The sequence below is a fragment of the Neolamprologus multifasciatus genome, chromosome 11 (assembly GCF_963576455.1).
Source record: "Neolamprologus multifasciatus chromosome 11, fNeoMul1.2, whole genome shotgun sequence".
In the NCBI taxonomy this organism is placed as follows: Eukaryota; Metazoa; Chordata; class Actinopteri; order Cichliformes; family Cichlidae; genus Neolamprologus; species Neolamprologus multifasciatus.
Window position 1 is genome coordinate 770,889 of NC_140449.1, and position 20,758 is coordinate 791,646.

Here is a 20,758-nt window from a genome sequence, read left to right on the forward strand (position 1 = left end):
AGGGACCCTAAAGCTGAAGGCTCTGCCTCCTATTCTACTCTAAATACTCTAGGAACAACGAGTAAGCCTGCAGTCAAAGAGCGAAATGCTCTAATGGGGTCATACAGTTCTATAAGGTCATTAAGATTAGATGAAAACAGATTATTCAAGACCTTGTATGTGAGGAGCAGGATTTTGAATTCAATTCTGGATTTAACAGGGAGCAAAAGAAGGGAAGCCAATACAGGAGATATATGCTCTCCCTGCCAGTACTCTTGCTGCAGCATTTTGGATTAACTGAAGGCTTTTCAGGGAGTTTTTAGGACATCCTGATAATAACGAATTACAGTAGTCCAGCCTAGCCTAGAAGTAATATCTGGTTAGAGACCATATTTGTAAGACACAGCGGCCAGGGAAGCAAAAGAACATCACATCAAGAAGGACCTGAGTAAATGTGGTTGTCCCAGCTGGACATTTTTCAAAGCTGGGAAGGCACCTAAAGAAAGCTCCAGATGATCCAGGAGAGAAGGACAACCACTGCCTAAGCGAAAACCCTTAGTGATCCCGTATGTGTCAGGAGTATCAGAGCAGTTGAGATGCATTTTTTCTAAACACCGTGTCTCAGTGGCTTTTAAACCCCAAAACACGCTACACCAAAAATTGGTCCACCCCAAGTATCAGGTCTCCCGACACAAACAGAGTAATGTGTTTCGAGGGAGTCAAGGAGGCCATGAAAAGGCAAAGACCATCTCTGAATTGAGGAAGGGGCCTACGGGTACATCTTTCACCATCTTACAATGCTGTTATTGCAGCCATTCTTGTCTTTGATCAATAGGCTTTGATCAGTGGTTGTTGATCAATGGTCATGACAGTTTGCATGTTAATGATCAAGGAACTGACCTCACAGCCCATTGTTCCTTCAGTGGGCTGGTTTCAGTCATTGTGCAAAAGTACTGTTTATAAGGTTGGGTAAACCTGTAGTCAGCTGAGACTGAAGAAGTCACTTGAATGAGTGACGAAACGTTTCTCCCACTGAAAACACTACGTCCAGATGAATAGAATCAACCTTTTGGGATTGACTAGACAATACAATACAATAGTGTAATTTCACCATTGTATAGGAATTTCTTTTACTTATGTATTAATCACATTATTTTATTATATAATGCCTAGGTGCCACTGGATTTTAACATGTCTGACACCCATACTGTAAGACAAATGGTGGGGGTGTAGTAAGGAAGTTGGGGGAAGCAGACCACTCCACAAGGGAGTGTGAACCTTAAGGTGTGAAACAACTGTACTGCCTTTTGTTCCTGGAGAAGGTATTTAACTGAGAGCCATGCTAGGCTCAGGGAGACTCTGCTGACCCTGCCCCGCGGTCATGTAGGCTCTCCACAAGCTTGGTTTTCTGTTCTTTGTGTGTTTGGATTAAAGAATGTTAGCTACCGCTCACCGCTCGTCTGCAGGCTTTATTTAAATGGAAAACTTCCACAACACCATTAAACTAAGGTAACTTAGGTAATTCACTTTATAGTTGAGTTAACTGGGTTTGAACCAGAAAAACTAATAAACCTAGGAATAGGCACCTTTAAACATGTCAGTATCTACATTACATTGCCAAAAGTATTCACTCACCCAACCAAATCATCAAACTCAGGTGTTCCAATCACTTCCAGAGCCACAGGTCTATAAAATCAGGCATCTAGACATTCAGACTGTCTGTAAACACAACTGTGGAAAAAACGGGTTGCTCTCAGGAGCTCAATGAATTCCAGTGGGGTACTGTGATAGGATGCCACCTGTGCAGTGTTATACAATGAATACATGTACCGGCGTTACGTATTTAAAATACAAAATATGAGTAACTGTATTCCTTTACAGTTACTGTTTTAAAAGGTGATAATTAGAATACAGTTACTTTGTTGAAATAAATAGATTACACTGCAATCTTTTCCTGTTTCATATGTTAGGCTATCCCCTCTCTAATTTTGGTAATTCCACAGATTGCCGGAAACCCAAACAAAACACGAAATAAAAGGCTCTAATGTAAGCATCCTGTTAATGTTGGTGGTGTCAGTTACACAATGAACCAGAAGCCAGCACAACATAGCCAGCAGTGCACGGGCAGGAATGCATTTCTTACTTGGAAATTCCGACACAACTTCACATTTAAAGAAGAAAGGGATGGGCGAAATCTGACCGGTCAATGCAAACTCTGTTTGCCAGCAACCAAGCTGGTCTCAGCGTCAAAAGACTCCAACCTACAGAAACATCCGGAAGTAAGTTCTTTTTTTAAAAAAAGCTAACGTTTGCCTACTGCAACTAGCTTGTTTTAGTTGTGGTAGCTACCTGGGTTATGTGCCACTTCAGTATCGCCGATGTACTATTGCTGTGTGATTTATTACTATTACTGAAGGCTACTCGCCACAGAGCTAACATTATTAGCTGGCATTAGCTGAGGTTAGTTCATAGACTGTTAGACTTGATGAATAGCATTAACAACCTGCTAGCTTCAAATAATCATGTACAGTTCTGACTAGAGATGGACCGATCCGATATTACGTATCGGTATCGGTCCGATACTGACCCAAATTACTGGATCGGATATCGGAGAGAAATAAAAAATGTAATCCGATCCATTAAATATCAAAAAAGCACCTCACAAAACTTGCGACACGGCGTAACTCGGCTCATAACCATAGCACGTTGGAGCAGTGTGGTCACGTGATAGAGCGGCTGTGTGTATTTGTAGCCTGCTAGCAAACATTTCATCTCCAAGGAAGTTTTCCCAGAGAGAAGTAAAGCAAGTGTGTAAGTTCATCTCTGAATGTTTGTAAAGCATTCCCACGTTAAGCTTAACAACCGACATATGGAGCGACTGCCTCTTCTCTCTCTCTCCTGCTGCAACTTCAATCGTGAAACTGCTTAATGATCAGCTGATCGGCTTTTCTGTCGCGAGTCCGTCTCTCTTCTTAGTTTTTGGCCCGCTTCTCACCAAAAAGAGGAAACCAGCGGCTGAACAACAGCAGCACGTTTAAGCTTGATAAGCTGTTGTTAGAATTTATTTAATATTACTTTCTACACCAGGATCGTTTTCTATGCAGCTGACGGCTGTAACTGTGCAGGGGCGGATATAGCAAAGTGTAGCCAGGGGGGCCGATAGGGCATGAACAGGCAAAAGGGGGCACAAAGACAAACTTTTCTTTCTTATTCTCATTTAAAATGTCTAGCTTTTAATAAATAATTATCTGACTCTCACACCCAAAGTTTTAATGTGATGTAAAATATATAGAAGTCCATTACTGTATATAGTAACTGTTAAGTCTAATATACCCTAGTAAGCTATACTACTTTTTCCTTTGGGAAGATACCATCTGTGCAGTCTGCAATTCTGTTGAAGAAAGATGTTGAATCTATTTAATTATTCTTGAAAAATAATTTATTTCTGTGCATTTCCCCCCCTGCATCAAATTCAATTTGATTACATCGATTAAGCATCATGAGGTGGAGGGTGGTTCCCTTTTTTTTTGCTGGGAGTTTGCAACCCTATTAGTTAGGTTGCTTAATATTTCTGCTAAGTACTCTTTAAAATACCAGAATAGGGAGGATAGAGTAGGTTTAAGTTTATTAGATTGATCAGTGTTGCTGAACTATGAAATATAGTGCAGTGTATTTTTTACATACAGGTATAACAGAATAGCTTTAGTTATTTATTTAAACTTGAGTATAAACTTATACAAAATGCAGCAAGATATTAAAAAAACGTTTTATTGATTAAAAAACACACTATATCGGATTCATATCGGTATCGGCAGATATCCAAATTTATGATATCGGTATCGGTATCGGACATAAAAAAGTGGTATCGTGCCATCTCTAGTTCTGACAGCAGTCTATGAACTAGCCTCAGCTAACACCAGCTCAAGGGCGTACATTTGGCATGGACAGAAGGGACATGTCCCCACCAATATCCAGCGATTATTGAATTGTCCCCACCAATAATTTGATCTCTTCAAGTAAAGAAAAACAAACAAACAAATAGAAATAAAAATGATCTGTCAGCGTCTTATTCACCTAGCGGTGCTGAAAGAGTTAAATTACGTTCTCTACTGGAGTCCTACCTAATGTGACGAATATGGCCAGTGTGATTGGCTGTGCCTTTCAGGAAGCTTCGTTTAGTTTTAGCAGCGGAAAGCCTGCGCTGCGAGGACCTGCAAGGAGGAGAGGAGGATGGCAGCAAAAAGGAAGAACCTGGATATAAGAAAGTATTTTTCAAAGAAACCTGTAAGTCACTTAAAGTCAAGCTCGCTCATAAAATGTGTCCATCATAATAATGTTACAGGCTATGCCTGTTATGTGGAGGCTGTGTGCACGCCGGGGTGGTGACATGAAGGACCCAAAATGCAGACTCAGGAAACCAAAGGTGAACTTAAATACAACTTTAATGTTAAACTAAAAAAACAACAAAACTGAGTAACCAAAACTAAACTTACACGAACAGACTGAAAAAACACACAGCTAAATAAACGGTAGATCGCAACAATGACAAACTGAAACACAGGGCTTAAATACATAGAGGGAGCAATCAGGGAATGGACAACAGGAGGGAAACACAGCTGGGGCAAATCAGAACTGACGAGACAAGGAAGCGTAAACTGAACACACTGAGATAAGACAGAAACCTTCAAAGTAAAACAGGAAACACAAAACACAGACTGAACAAAAGACACAGACTCACATGCAGGCACTACAACAGAAGGAACAGAGACGTGGAACCAGGGCAGACACAGACTGGACACGGGGATACAGCAGACAGGGGAGACAGCAACCAAGGATTACACAGAGACAAACCATAAGACATGACTCACGAAAACCCCAAAAACTAGAAATTATAAATAATATAATAAACTCAAAAGCCCTGGGTCAATGACCCAGGCATCCTAACAATGCCAGGCTTTGGCCCACATCAGTCGAAAATTGTATGTAACCAAGAATAACGTGTTTTGGAAACTAACTGCACAACAGGCAGCACTATTAGTTATCTCAGTCTTCCAGAGTAGCATTTCTAATTTTGATTGAAACTGTCAGAGAAAACAGCAGCCTCGAGCAAGCCAGGATATTAGTTTACAGAGGCTGTTAAAATTATATGTCTAACGTTAAAATGTTGGTGACACAATAATTTCATCCTAATGGTACTGACATATTCATAGGGTTAATTTTTGAGACAAAATATCATGAGGTAGTCATGATTTTGCAAATATTCCACCTTGTAGTGCAGTTTGCACAAATTGTTTTAAAAATGCACTGACCCTACAAACATTACTGATGAGTGAGTAATGTTTGTATAGTGTGCCTAAAATGTTGCATAATTTTGCTAAGAGATCTTTTACTTTGTGGTAATCTTAGATGAGTAGTTTTATGGACCAAAACCACCAAGTCATTCAGTGCTCCCTTAGTGCTAATGTATATAAGAGATGAAGTAATGTTGTTAAGTCCTTAAAGTCATATTCTTTTATTGGCATGACTGTATTTGAAGCTATTTTTATTTTTGTATGATACCTGATTTATATGGAATATGGCTGAAGTAAACTAAAGTCCTTGAATCATCTGTCCCCACCAATGCCAAAACCAAATCTACGCCCTTGCACCAGCTAACAATGTTAGCTCGGTGGTGAGTAGTCTTCAGTAACAGTAATAGTCTTGAAAATTCCTCACTACAAAATAATGATTTAGTTTGTTAGTTTAACAGTTGACTGATCCACAGCTGTTTACAGTCAACTAGGAAAGTAAACAGCAGTGACATTTGTAGGGTTACTGAAGTTGGGCTAGCTGGTATATATTGATGTGCTAATAATGCTTAGGGGCAAATGCAATCGCATGGCAGGATGCTGTAAACCAGGGGTAGGCAACCTTTCTGATGGTGAGTGCCATTTAAAATTTCATCAGAAGTCAGTGTGCCATATGATTGCATTAGCAATAAATTTAATAACGCTCTATATGAACAGTTACACAATATATAGAATCACTTTATAGAATTAAATTTGTTTGCAGATGTTGGCAGCTATCAGTGAATAGTTATCAGCTGTTTTGAAACAAAAAAAGACAATTTTTATCCATAACAAGAACTCCATAACAGCAAATGAACTGTACAACAGAAAATACAAATACAAAATACTATTTATGGTCTCCTCACAACAATGATAAGAAAAATAAACTGTATGGCATGTTTGTTACAGTTTTTCTCAAATGCTAAAACACATTTCACAAACGTTTCTACCATGTTCCCCAATGTCTAAACACAACACCCTTTTCTAAAGCTCCATAAACACAACCACACCTTCCCACTGCAAAACTCAAACTTTCACACCAAAAGAGCAGCTCGAAGCTTTCAAAAATGTAAACACTATACACACCATTACACACTACAGCAAAACAATTGAAAACACAATGCTAAATTTGTGAGAAGGTTCTTTGTTTCATAATTGCCAATGCATATTTTTAAAAACTATACAGTAACGGATCATCGTAGATCTCTGCAGAGGATTAGGCATTTAGATTTGTGAGTTTCATATGAAGAGTATAAATCTATAGAAAATCCTGCATGTACGTACACTACTGTAACACAACTCAATGCAAAAACGGAATCTATTGCACACAACAGTACTCTTGAAAACATGATCAGGGTGTGAAGTTTTTTTATTTACGTTATTCACACCACACACACACACCACAATCACTGTGCGGCATCATGTCGCTGAGCTGCATCGGGCCACATCACCTCATCCACATCGCAGGCTATATTGTCTCTTGCCGGGCACCGCAGGAAAAATGCCCTGGAATGGCGAATCCATCCTTGGAAGGCCTCCGCTGGGATGTCAACACAGGCCAGCTCCATTGCCCTTAGGAGGTTCTCTCTTGTGTATGGTTGTCTGTCATAAACCTTCCATCTCCACGATGAGAAGAACTCCTCTATAGGGTTCAGGAAAGGGGAGTAGGGTGGCAGACAGACGTTTAAAAAGTGGTCACTGTTGGTGGTGAACCACTCTCTGATTTGGTTTGTTCTGTGGAAGCGGAAATTGTCCCAAATGTTCACATAAATGTGATGGATGGTGTTGTTGGCAGTCCAGGAGGATGTCTTTTAGCTCCTCTAGGAAGGTGAGGAGACATTGGATGTTGTAAGACCCAACGACAGTATGTCGGTGGACAAGCCCCTCCGAACCATGGCCGCACAAAGGGTAATATTACCCCCCCGTTGGCCAGGGACCTCAGTGATGGCTCTTTGGCCAATGATGTTACGGCCTCTTTGCCTTCGTTTCTGCAGGGTGAAGCCAGCCTCATCCAGGAAGAGGTACTCATGAGGTCTGGCCATCGCGTCCAACTGTAATATCCTCTGTGAAAATGTGAAAGTGCACAGGTGTTCAGAACAATGGTCAATCAGGTAGCACAGTATTGTCCAGAAGTAATGTAGGCCACTGAGCAACACAGTATGTCCACTAACTGTACTGTGAACATGGATGTTTACTTACTTGCACATACTCGTAACGTAGGTCTTTGTGTTGCGCAGATTTGCGCTCAAAGGGAACCCTATAGAGCTGTTTCATCCACATCTTTTGCGCCAGAGAACTCGGTCTATTGTGGCCAAGCTGACATCGTCAATGCTCTCAAAGTTGACATTATCGGCAATGACTTTGTCTCTGATCTCCCGGAGTCTGATGAGGTTGTTCCCACGAACCATATCCACAATGAGGGTTTCTTGTGCCGCTGTAAATATGGCAACCCTCCCACCTCTATGTGGCATTTTTTTAACTCTAAAGAAAGAAACATGTGTTGTCAATTGACATGTGTTACAATACAGTCACAACTGATTTGAAACCAATAGACTACTTTCACAGGTTTGTAAAACTGTATTGTGACAAAGAAAGCAATGGAGTACAATACCTGTTGTGTTGTCTGAATGCCCTGATAATGGTGGCCACGGTGAACCTACTCAGGTTTGGACGGACTCTTAGTCCTGCTTCAGCCATTGTCATGCCATGGACAATGACATGGTCAATGACTGTTGCTCGCATCTCGTCCGTAATGATGGTGCGAGGTTGTCTTGCTCTCCCTTCTGGACCTTCTCCTCTTCCATGTTGGCCTCCTCCTCTTCCTCCTCTCATTTGAACTCCTCTTCCTCGTTGGCTTGCTCCTCTTCTCCCAGAGCCAGCTCTTCTCCCTCCTCTGCATCGAATTCCTCTTTCCCTGACTCTGCCTTCATCCATTGTGTTTGTTTGGGATCTTCAGCATACTTTGCACTCTGAACTTGCTTTTATACATGTGGTCACAGCATTAGCAACAGGTGTCTTCAATTTTGAATCGTGTGTAATGAATGACGCCAGGAGTGTTCATTGTGTTCAAATATTGCTTTTGCATCACATGAGCTTTCATTTGAGAATATGAGCAGAGTTCTTTTGCAACTTGTGTTTTAGCAAGGAAAGATGTGTTTAGATTTATGACAACGGAGGATTGTGTTCTGTGAATTGTGTCTTCATGTCACATGTGTTTATGATATTGGTAAATGATGGCTAGATTTAGTAAATGTGTTTAGACAACTGGTCATTTGGTTTAGAGGAAACTGTAATAAATCAAACTGTAAATTATAAATTTTAAATTGTTATTGATCCCTTTACCCCTGGTCCTAAAGTGTATATTTATTTTCTTACTCTTCTTATATTTATTTTTTGTTTACTTTCACTGCTGTAACCAGAGCCTCATCGTCTCGTGTCTCTGTATACTGGACTGTATGTAGCGGAGGTTACAATAAAGTTTACTTTGACTTAAGCAGCAAGCAGGTGCACAGAGGGCTCTTGCACTCACTTTTCGCGTATAGAATTTCGAAAAAACTTGGGTGCAAATTATAAGTCTGTATCATAATGTCTGGTGTTTTTGTGTTTGTTGGTTTGTTTTTATTTTGTTTTATTTTGCGAGTTGGTTATTAGACGCGTGTCGCTCGTGTCAAAAACCGCTACTGGTTTCATGATTGAAGTAGCAACAGGAGAGAGAGGGGGAGAGAATGAGAGGAGAAGAAGAGGCAGCTGTGCAGCGTAACGACAGAATAAATCCAGCTTTGTGTCTTTTTCCATCTTAGCTGAAGTCCGGGACAAACTGCGTCCCTTCTCAGCTCAACACAAAACGCATAATAATTTCTCTGAATGCGGGATGATTTATGGTCTTTTTATGGGACGGTTGGCAACTCTACTAACTAACCTTATGAATAAAATAAAGTTCACTATCAGTAACATCATAGCACCCACCCAGCAGTATAGAAACTCCGTCATGCTAGCTAGTATGCAGTACGAGTTATTGTAACTGACTGTAAAAAAGTCAGCACAACGAAAATGAACTACACCTAAATTTGGTTTATTTCTGACCCAGACAGACTGCAGGTCATAACCAATGTTCCCTCTAATTTTTCATGTGTCTGAGTGAACACACAAACTCCCTGAGTGATCCCTTGGACCACTGTGAGCAACAGTAGACGTGTGCACTATGGTCACGGCAGCATCGAATCCATCCAAATTACATGATTTATTAAAATAATCAAATTACAGCATTTACATTTATGTTAGACTACTTTTAATCAACTGCTTTAGCCCACTAGCGATGAAATTTTGAAAAAATCTTGTTCATGACCTGTGTAGTATGTTAACACTACTGAAAGTAAAAAATAACTTAAATTGTTGATACGGTGAGGGCATTATATACTAACCCCACTGCAAGAATTAAAGTTAATGGTTCTCTCTCAAATAGATTTGTTCTGCAGAGAGGAAATAAACAAGGCTTGGTCCCCGCTTCTGTTTGCTTTGTATTTAGAACCTTTGGCACAATCAATTAGACAAAATAAAGATATTAAGGGGATTACCATTGCGGGACAGGAACACAAGCTTGCTTGCTATGTGGATGACATATTGATATACCTAGATCAGCCCACTAACTCCCTGCCTTCGTTGATGAATCTATGCCAAAAATTTGGGAAACTCTCTGGCTATAAAATTAATATGTCTAAAACTCAAATTCTCAGTTATAACTATAGCCCGCCGGCTCACTTGGTTGTTCAATATCCAATGAGTTGGCAAGCACAATCATTGAAATATTTAGGAGTTGTTATTGCCAAGGATTTAACTAAACTATTTGAGGAGAATTTTGGTTCCCTACAAAGGAGAATAGTGGGTGATATTAGACGATGGAACATGATCCCCTTTCTTTCTCTACACTCACGAATTGAATCTATCAAAATGAATATTTTGCCAAGATTATTATATTTATTCCAAACACTACCAATACCTATTGATTCAAGCCGTTTCAATGAATGGGATAAAACAATATCGCGGTTTATATGGGGGGGGGGAGGGGGGGGGAGCGGCCGAGGGTTTGTTTTAAAACTTTACTGCTGAGGATGGGGGTTGCCGTCACTAAAAAATTTTTTCCGGGCTGCTCAGCTGAAGACTGTGGTCAATTGGTGTGATACAAGCTGCCAAGCACACTGGAAGACTATTGAGGAGAGCATGTTTTCCTCTCCAATACAAGCTGTCTTGATGGATTCGAACATTCGAGAAGGTATTGACAAGGTTTGCAACCCCTGGGTGTCATGTACACTTAATATATGGAGAAAAGTCGTGAAAGAATTTAAACTGGAACAGGATTTGGCTTTATTTAAATGGTATGCATATGACTCTGACTTTGTCCCGAATAAATTGGACTCACGTTTTAAAAGTTGGTCTGCTAAAGGGTTATCTACATTCGATAGTTTGATTAAGGATGGGAACTCTATTAGTTTTGACACACTGAAACAGAAATACAATCTAGAAAAACAGGATTTTTATCGATACCTGCAAATAAGACATTACATAAAGACAACAATCGGTGTGATGTCAAACACTAATGTGGAACTGGTAACTTTGTTTAGACAGGCGTACAGTGGGGATGTCGATACAAGACTCATTTCTTTTTTGTATAATTTTCTTATAAATAAGCTTCCCCGCTCAACTGATTATGTGAAGATGTTATGGGAAAAGGAGGGAGGGATGTGTATTTCAAGGGATGAATGGACTCAGATGTGGGAACAGCAATGGAGGAGTACTTCCTCCAACCGCTGGAGGGAATTTGGATGGAAGTCTATGATAAGGTTTTTTATTACTCAGTGTCAAAAGGCTCATTATGATGGGAATCCTCCTGTGTGTTGGAAAAACTGTGGACACCAACGAGCACATCACACCCATATTATGTGGGACTGTCCTGTGCTACGGACTTACCGGAAGGACATTCATGGTACATTACAAGGCATTTTCGACTGTACATTCCCTTTGGACATGAAGACAATCTTTTTTGGTTGTATACCGCAGAACTGGTCTAAAAATGATACATGTATCATCTAAAAATGATACATGTCTGTTAAGAGCAAGTAAGAAAAGTATAACTAAGAAATGGTCCTTGCAAGATATACCGACCTTGTCATTATGGTGGGAAATTTCGCTAGAGATTTAGAGGATGGAGGAGGTAACAGCTCATGTCAATGACAGGGTGGGTTGGTTCCACTTGTGTTGGGATAAGTGGGTCCTATATGCCAATACCCATAAGCCGAATCTTCTTTTCAAAGCTTGAAACCACCAACCTAGCTAACTGGTCACTCCCGACTGTTTTTTCTTTCTTTTTTTTTTTTTCCTTTTCTCTTTTTTCTTTCTCTTTCATTTTGCTTTGTTTTTCCCTTGTAAATTATGTTGATTAATGCCTGTAATCACCTTCATGAATTAATATTTTAGAAATAAAGAATTTAAAAAAAAAAAGAAAGTAAAAATAACTTGAACTCCAATTTTGAAAACACAACTTTATTTTTTTATTTTAAAATAAAGCTCTGATTTGTATTATGTGTCTGTGGTCTGGGAGAGAGTCCTGTAACTCTCTGTCTGCAAAATACAGTCTGTAATGACCAATGCTGGGCAAATAATTATAGAGTTACTTCTTCAAAAAAGTTACTGAGTTTTGATAAACAAAGTCTTTTGCAGCTGTTTACCTAAAAATCCAGCCAAGGCGTTTTTTTAAATAAACATTTCAAACTATTTACAGAACAATCAGCTGTTCTGCATCAAATCTGATGCCACACAAATTATTTGTGCCACTCCAAAAAATAATTTCTGTCCACTATGAGATAAAGGAGAACAACAGCCTGATACTCGCAGGCCTGACAACAGCAGATGTATCACTGCTGTAACACCTGTAACATTCAGCAGTCGCCTCATTGTTCTGACACACACAACAAAACTATTGACTACACTACACACTAACTACACAAGATTTGTGCTAAACGTCGCAAATCTCTCACATCTCAAAACCACCATCACTCCTAAATGCCATGGTCGACATGGTAAATTTTTCGACCAATAGGAAGGGGTGGGGGGTGTTTTGGTTTCATCTTTGCTCACAGGCGGAGAGTGCTTTCGAGCGTTTTCCTTATAAAATGCCGTTTGTACCATTTCTTCCCACAGTAAATATAAACAACGATAGTATTCAGGAAGAAAACCAAACATTGCATATATTTTTATCATAACTCTGGTTTTTACGTGGCCTATCAACACAATTTTAAAACTGGTATAAAGTCCACACTGTTTCCGTCAATTGTTCTGTCTGTCCTGCTCACATCTCCAATGGTTGTACACGTTGTCATTAACGTGGCTTCACTCCACATCAGCCACGCCGCTTTGCTAGCTAAAACACCGGTGTCGGCACATAAGGACGCTGTCATAGCCTGCCAACGGCTGCGTATACACGAATGTGAATCATGTGATTGGCTGGACAATGTGATAAGGTGGCATCATTCTAATCCACAGATGTCGAACTCCAGGCCTTAGGGGCCGGTGTCCTGCATGTTTTAGATGTGTCCTTGGTCCAACACAGCTGATTTACATGGCTAAACCCTGATAATGAACTAATCATTTGATTCAGGTGTGTTAAAACAGGGTGATATCTAAAAACTGCCGGCCCTCGAGGCCTGGAGTTCGACACCCCTGTTCTAATTCCATACGGGAGCAGCAGGTCACTTACTGACTAACACTGCAAAACAGAATTGTTAACGTATTTACTTTAATTTCAATTCAGGCTAGAATTTTTTTTGTGCGCAACGCAGATTTTTTTGTGCACAGAGACCGTGCCAGCAGTGCGCGATTGCGCACACACGCAGCTTAGAGGGAACATTGGTCATAACCTCTTACCTGAACTTCTGTTCACCTGACACTCGGACCAGCGGCTGCTTCGGGTCTCTCCTGCTCCTGCCTCCCCTCTCACTTGTTAATTTTACTGAATCTGTGGAAGCTCCGCCATAGCCACCACCAAACAACTAGTTATTTTTACACACCGGCCAGCATCTGGCCAATCCACCACCTTTCATTGTTTATACCGTTAGGTTTAAATCCTCGGGCCACCGAGCAAATACCTGGTATGCCCAATGGCCAGTCCAGCTATGGTCGTGCCATCAGTTAACCCTTCGCGTGCCAACTGTGGCACACGTGCCTAGGGTTGCCGACCCCTGCTGTAAACGGACCAAACGTCAGTCAGGAGAACCACCGAGATAATCCATCCACAATACGAGGTTAGTTATTTATATACTGCTGCATGGGCTGGGCTGTAGTTACGTCGTAAGGGTTTAAAAACTGAGCTTTAAAATGATTAGCGGTAATAAAAACCGAGAGAAGCCAACAGTGATCACTGACTGTTTTTAGGGGCTTGTTGAGATTAAATAGAACAAGGCTACGTCCACACGTACAGAGGTATTTTTGAAAACTGAGATTTTCCGTTTTCGTTTCAAAAAATAATCCCGTCCACACGTAAAGGCGGAAATGAAGGAAAACACTGCTAGGAACATGCCAAAGCAACAGGTGGCGATATATTCCTAACCGTGCAGAAATGTTGGCCTAGTCTAGAAGCCTCGGTGGGAAAAAGTAAACAAAGCTGGGGCATTGAAGCTCTTTTTGGCTCCGAAACGGCTCTTCAGGTTGTTTTGTTGCTTTAATTAATTTATTATTAACAATAATATAAAATTATGCACAAAAGGAATTAGTTATGTTAAAAAAAAGTGGTTTTCTTTATATATGTCTATATATAAATATACGCGGTGGCCCCTAGAGACAAAGCACGTACAAACTCCAAAGCACATTTCTAGCGTTAACTGAACTTCCAAAACAGAGCTACCTAGATCACTTAAATTACACAATTGAAAGCATATGTGTATTGTTTGTGTATTTATACACAAGCACTCATATATATTCAAATAATTAAAAAAAAATGTTCATTTACCTGTTACTACCACACACCAAATCCGGTCCTGGCTTGTGTAGCCACTAGGTAACAAAAGCTCAACACTGCCCCTAGCATTCTGAAGCACTTCTGTTGTCTTTTGTACGTGCTTCTGAGTTTTTACGTGTTTTGGAGTTTGTACGTGCTTCAGGGTTTGTACTTGCTTCAGAGTTCGTACGATTTTTGTACGTGCTTTGTCTCTAGGGGCCACCGTAAATATACTTTTATTTATTCACTCCACATAAAATGTAATAAATAAATCATATAATACAAAAACCAACTATTCACATTTCAACTTTTAACTATTTAAATTTTCAGCTTTTTCCTTTTAAACAAATTTAAAGTGAAAATAACACAAAACACTGCAAACCACAACACAATTAAATATAAATTAAAATATGAAAACAAAAACAACATGCATATTCTCTGTCATTTGGGCCTGCATGAATAAACTTTCTGAATCCTTTATCATCTGCAACTGAAAATAGTTGTGGATGATTACTATACCTTTCTAATGTGACGTTGTTGTCCCTGGCTCTCTTTCTGTCTCTCCTTCCCGCTCTGTTCCTGTGCTACTGCGAGTGTAACTACCGCCCCTCCCCCCTCTTCCCAGCGCAAAGCACAAGGCTCACATGCGGAGTGAAGCAGAAAAAAAGTGCGAGAGAGAGGGTGAGAGAAAGAAAAAAAAAAATACGGCTCGCGATAAGAAGCCGGCTCACGTTGTTCACGTCACGGCTCTAAGAGCCATTTTGTTCGTGACCGACACATCACTAGAAACAATGGTGGACCAGCCACAGGATCATGAGCAGGCAAGGTTCTCTGATGCACATGGGGAGTGGCTCAAACTGCCAAAACATTTAATGATCAAACTGCTATGAGACATATGAGTTAGAGTCCATTTTAATGCCCAACGATAGGGATCGGAATCCCAGTAGTCCAGCAGTCCAGTTCCTTGGAACCGTTAGTCTGCCTGCCTATCGATCCCACTGCATCATACTGCTAACACAACTTCAGCTCTTCGCAAGGACCTGCAGAGACAGCATGCTAATGCTAAGCTAGCCAAGAACCCAGAGTGATGTTAAAGCTCAGTAAATCCTGACTCCAACACAGCACCGTGATAAAGTGAGCTGTACATTGCGATGAATCCAGCTGCCTTCAATACGAACTTCAATACGAGGTAGCAAACTGATGAGCAGTCAGGCTGCAGTTTCCATTGCTACCTGTTCATGTTTCTACAGTAATCAATCAATGTGGCATCACTTTAAAGTCTGGTTTTTCTTGATTTGTGTTGTTGGCTTTGTTTTCATACATAAATACTAAGAGAAAGATCATGCATGTCCTCATTAGGATAGGGATTTGTATTGGTAGCCTGTAGCCTGGCTGTACAGGCTGTAGCCTGTAGGTGAAATGGAAGGTTGCCTGACTGGTTTGATGAGTAATGTTTGGTTTTTTTTGACATCACATGATGGGTACATGTGCATCGCTTAACTGAAAAATACCTGACACCTGGATGCACTATGGGAAGAAGGTAAGTTGGTGAAAGTAATATACTGTTTTGGCAAATGAAACACAGTTTGATAAGATTATCACGATTCCGATTCTATTTTCGATTCTGTTTAACGATGCGATTCTTTATCGATTTTCTTATCGATTCTTTTAAAAAAAAAGGAGAACACTAAGGTTGAGTAGCTTAGAACTTTGTTTTATAGCTTCTCTTTGAACAAGATAGAAATTTAGGAGTAACATGGCCTTACAAACCCAACAGTGAGATCTTAAGAGATCCAGCCTATGGCTCTTCAATGGGGTGTCACAGGGTCCCCAGGAAAAAAAAACTGTAAATGTAAAATAATAAAATAAATATTCTTCTGTAGCAATAACAAAGTATAACATAAATTATTCTGTAGTAATTACACAAGAATATCCAGTAATGTCCCTGCCTACAATTAAACACATTCCCTTACCAAAAATCGGGGGCATCCGCTGTGGCAAATGGGTGCAAGCCTTTTACCACAAACTTAGTCACTGCTCAGTGATATTCGTCTATCCTGGCCTGAAAGGAGACGCTAACGGTAGGCTGCAGCGAGAACTGCCAGCATCTGAGCCAGCCAGACTCTGTCTGTCTCTCTCATCATGGTCACCTAAATGCAACGCACAGTAATAGCGGGTTTTGTAATAAGGCAGATCTCACTTATATAATATGCACTGTTAGTTGATTATTTACTGCCGCATTACCGTTACCGCTGCTGCTGGGTTGAGATTCACGAGTCCGGAGCGGAATTAAAAACATGATATTCATTTAAGGTCATCACGTGTTTTGTGAGCAAATGCTTTTGCATATTCGTAGTGTTTCCTCCCTTCAATGAAATATCTACTTTGAAAGTTGCCCTGTTGCAAGTATAACCAAACTTTTGAGCGTTTGAGCTGCCATGTTTCCTGCCAGGTAAATGACGCTCCCTAACGTGGTGACGTCATTTGGGGCGACTGGAATCAATAAGGGAATCGTTTGCAAAAATGGCAAACAATTCCAAGGAATTGAAACAGTGGGAACCGGTTCTCAACAAGAACCGGTTTTCGATACCCATCCCTAAAAGCCAGTCATCCTGCTGTTTTGCATGAAATGTTTTTCAAGAAATTGATCCATCATTGTATTTTTCTATATATATATACAGTGGGGCAAAAAAGTATTTAGTCAGCCACCGATTGTGCAAGTTCCCCCACTTAAAATGATAACAGAGGTCAGTAATTTGCACCAGAGGTACACTTCACTTCAAGAGACAGAATGTGAAAAAAAAATCCATGAATTCACATGGTAGGATTTGTAAAGAATTTATTCGTAAATCAGGGTGGAAAATAAGTATTTGGTCACCTCAAACAAGGAAAATCCCTGGCTCTCACAGACCTGTAACGTCTTCTGTAAGAAGCTTTTCTGTCCCCCACTCGTTACCTGTATGAATGGCACCTGTTTGACCTCATCATCTGTATAAAAGACACCTGTCCACAGCCTCAACCAGTCAGACTCCAAACTCCACCATGGCCAAGACCAAAGAGCTTTCGAAGGACACCAGGAAAAGAATTGTAGACCTGCACCAGACTGGGAAGAGTGAATCTACAATAGGCAAGCAGCTTGGTGTGAAAAAATCCACTGTGGGAGCAATCATCAGAAAATGGAAGACATACAAGACCACTGATAATCTCCCTCGATCTGGGGCTCCACGCAAGATCTTATCCCGTGGGGTCAAAATGATCATGAGAAAGGTGAGCAAAGATCCCAGAACCACACGGGGGGACCTGGTGAATGACCTGCAGAGAGCTGGGACCAAAGTAACAAAGGTCACCATCAGTAACACACTACAATGGCAGGGAATCAAATCCCGCAGTGCCAGACGTGTTCCGCTGCTGAAGCCAGTGCATGTCCAGGCCCGTCTGAAGTTTGCCAGAGAGCACATGGATGATACAGCAGAGGATTGGGAGAATGTCATGTGGTCAGATGAAACCAAAGTAGAACTTTTTGGTATAAACTCAACTCGTCGTGTTTGGAGGAAGAAGAATACTGAGTTGCATCCCAAGAACACCATACCTACTGTGAAGCATGGGGGTGGAAACATCATGCTATGGGGCTGTTTTTCTGCCAAGGGGACAGGACGACTGATCCGTGTTAAGGACAGAATGAATGGGGCCAAGTATCGTGAGATTTTGAGCCAAAACCTCCTTCCATCAGTGAGAACTTTGAAGATGAAACTAGGCTGGGTCTTCCAACATGACAATGATCCAAAACACACCGCCCGGGCAACAAAGGAGTAAGAAGCATTTGAAAGTCCTGGAGTGGCCTAGCCAGTCTCCAGACCTCAACCCCATAGAAAATCTGTGGCGGGAGTTGAAAGTCCGTGTTGCTCGGCGACAGCCCCAAAACATCACTGCTCTTGAGAAGATCTGCATGGAGGAATGGGCCAAAATACCAGCTACTGTGTGTGCAAACCTGGTAAAGACCTATAGTAAACGTTTGACCTCTGTTATTGCCAACAAAGGTTATGTTACAAAGTATTGAGTTGTATTTTTGTTATTGACCAAATACTTATTTTCCACCCTGATTTACGAATAAATTCTTTACAAATCCTACCATGTGAATTCATGGATTTTTTTTTCACATTCTGTCTCTCACAGTTGAAGTGTACCTCTGGTGCAAATTACTGACCTCTGTCATCATTTTAAGTGGGGGAACTTGCACAATCGGTGGCTGACTAAATACTTTTTTGCTCCACTGTATATATATATATATATATATCTATATATCAACTCTTTCTGTCAGAAAACCATCTTGTCTGAGCTGCTGACAACATTATACACTGATTTGTAAAAGATCACCTTTGCATTATGACTATTCCTTTTGTAATGTTATTAATGTCCTGTTGCAAGCACAGATAATCTGACCTCAAGGGAAATTATCCCTTTGATATTGATACATTATAACTCCCTGATCTGTGTGTTTGTGTGCGTGTGAGTTAACGCCCATGCATGCCCTGTCAAGATTTTGACTTTATCTTTCCTGCAGCCTGCTGTGATGTTGCCACATACTGACCAAATGAGGCAGGCAGACTCATTTCTTTACAGCCTGTCACAACACTGACAGCCCCAGGGATCATACCTGATGAGGGAGCACAGAGAAGGAAGCAGGTAAGTAGTTTCATGTAAATTAGATTATATCTGTCAGAGTTTGTTTTGCGTGGTGGTTTCTAAGTGGAAAATGACAATTACAGTCGCAGTTTGTGCACCTTATCACACTGCAATTACAGCCTTTTCTCTAAAGCCATTTCATAAATAACACTGTCCAGGAAATAAAGTCTGTTTGCAGAAGTGATGCTGGTGGGATATCTTTCTGATCTGCTGTGGCTGTGTGAAAAACAGGGTGATTATTTTGGAGGAGAGTGGCATGAAAGTCAGTAAAATACCAATTTGAAGGTCACAACCTTTCGTTGATCTGAGCAGATGGACTGGTTTGTGATCTGAACCTTTCACTTGTTGGGTCAATGAGTGTGAGTGATGCTGTGCAGCACATCCAAACAAGGGGAATTCAAAGACATGAAAACTGTGTCATATGAAAACAAGGGGAACAAGTGAATTCCATTATGTCTTTACACATTCCAACCTTATAGGAATTCTATGGACAGATGCTAACCCCTACAGACTGCAATATTTTTTAATCCACTTAGCAAAATGCAAGACATACGTATTGCATTAAAACCACTAAAATAATATTAAATAATTAATTTAATGAATTACCTCACAATAAACGAAATAAACAGATGATGAATATGTATAGTTAATATATTTAAACTCTGGCAGCCAACTTAAACTCTACATCTTATATGGCAACGCTATCCTAAAGAAAGGATAGTGACATAATATTTAAACTTATTAAACAACTAAGATTTTTTTGTTATATGTTTATTATTAAAATTCATGCATTTTAACAAATTAACCCCTCCATGAAAATGAAATAAAAATATACTGTGACTTCTTTTTAGCGTTCTTTGTAGAAAAACACAAACATTACAATAACCTGTTTACCTACGTAAACAGGTTATGCAGCCCCATTTCAACATGCTAACAGCTCTGATGTGGCTGCAGTTAGTATTATGCTCGTTATTAGCTAATCTTTAGCCAATGTTAACCAGAAAAAAACAAAACATAAATGCGTAAATTTACTGAAAACGTTCTGGTAACTTACTGCCCACAGACTGTCCCATATTTAGAAAAAGTTCTTTTGCTGATTGATGAAAAATTTCTAAAGTAACAACTGTCATTGAATCGTTTATCTGTTACTTTACTACTCTGATGTAGTATGAATCACTATGGAGGAGATCTTTATCATTAGGCAAAGTATTAAAACTAATAAAGCAGAGTTAATTCAAAAATGTATGCCCTCCTTCATATTTTCGTCGTCCAGACGGCTGGATTGGAGTCTTCGCTGGGCTGATTCTGCCCTCCGGACCTTATGGTTGACAGTAGTAGATAGATTCTCCAAAGCGGCACACTTCATTGCTCTAAACAAACTTCCCACCACCATGGAAACAGCCAAGGTTTTAACCGAGCATGTCTTCAGATTACACGGCATACCTTTGGAGATCGTTTCAGATAGGGGGCCTCAGTTCATATCACGCTCTTGGAGCGAAACCTTGTTTGAGCTCAGGATTTCATCCACAGACAGGCTGAACGGCTCAATCAGGAGCTGGAGGCCACCCTCCGTTGTATCACTGCCTCTAACCCCGCCTCGTGGTCGTCATTGCTGCCGTGGGTGGAATATTCTCACAATTTGCTTACGTCTTCTTCTACAGGACTCTCGTCTTTTGAGGCCTCCATTGGTTATCAGCCGCCTCTCTTCCCTGAACTGGAGACTGAACTCGAGGTTCCCTCAGTCCAGCACCATCTCCAACGCTGTCGGCGAGCGTGGAGGTTG

At 40.5% G+C, this 20,758-nt stretch overlaps 1 pseudogene; it reads right to left on the minus strand.

Moving 5' to 3' along the window:
* Positions 1-5,028: 5,028 nt before the first annotated feature.
* Positions 5,029-10,367, minus strand: LOC146507536 (uncharacterized; annotated as a pseudogene).
* Between the last annotated feature and the right edge of the window lie 10,391 nt (positions 10,368-20,758).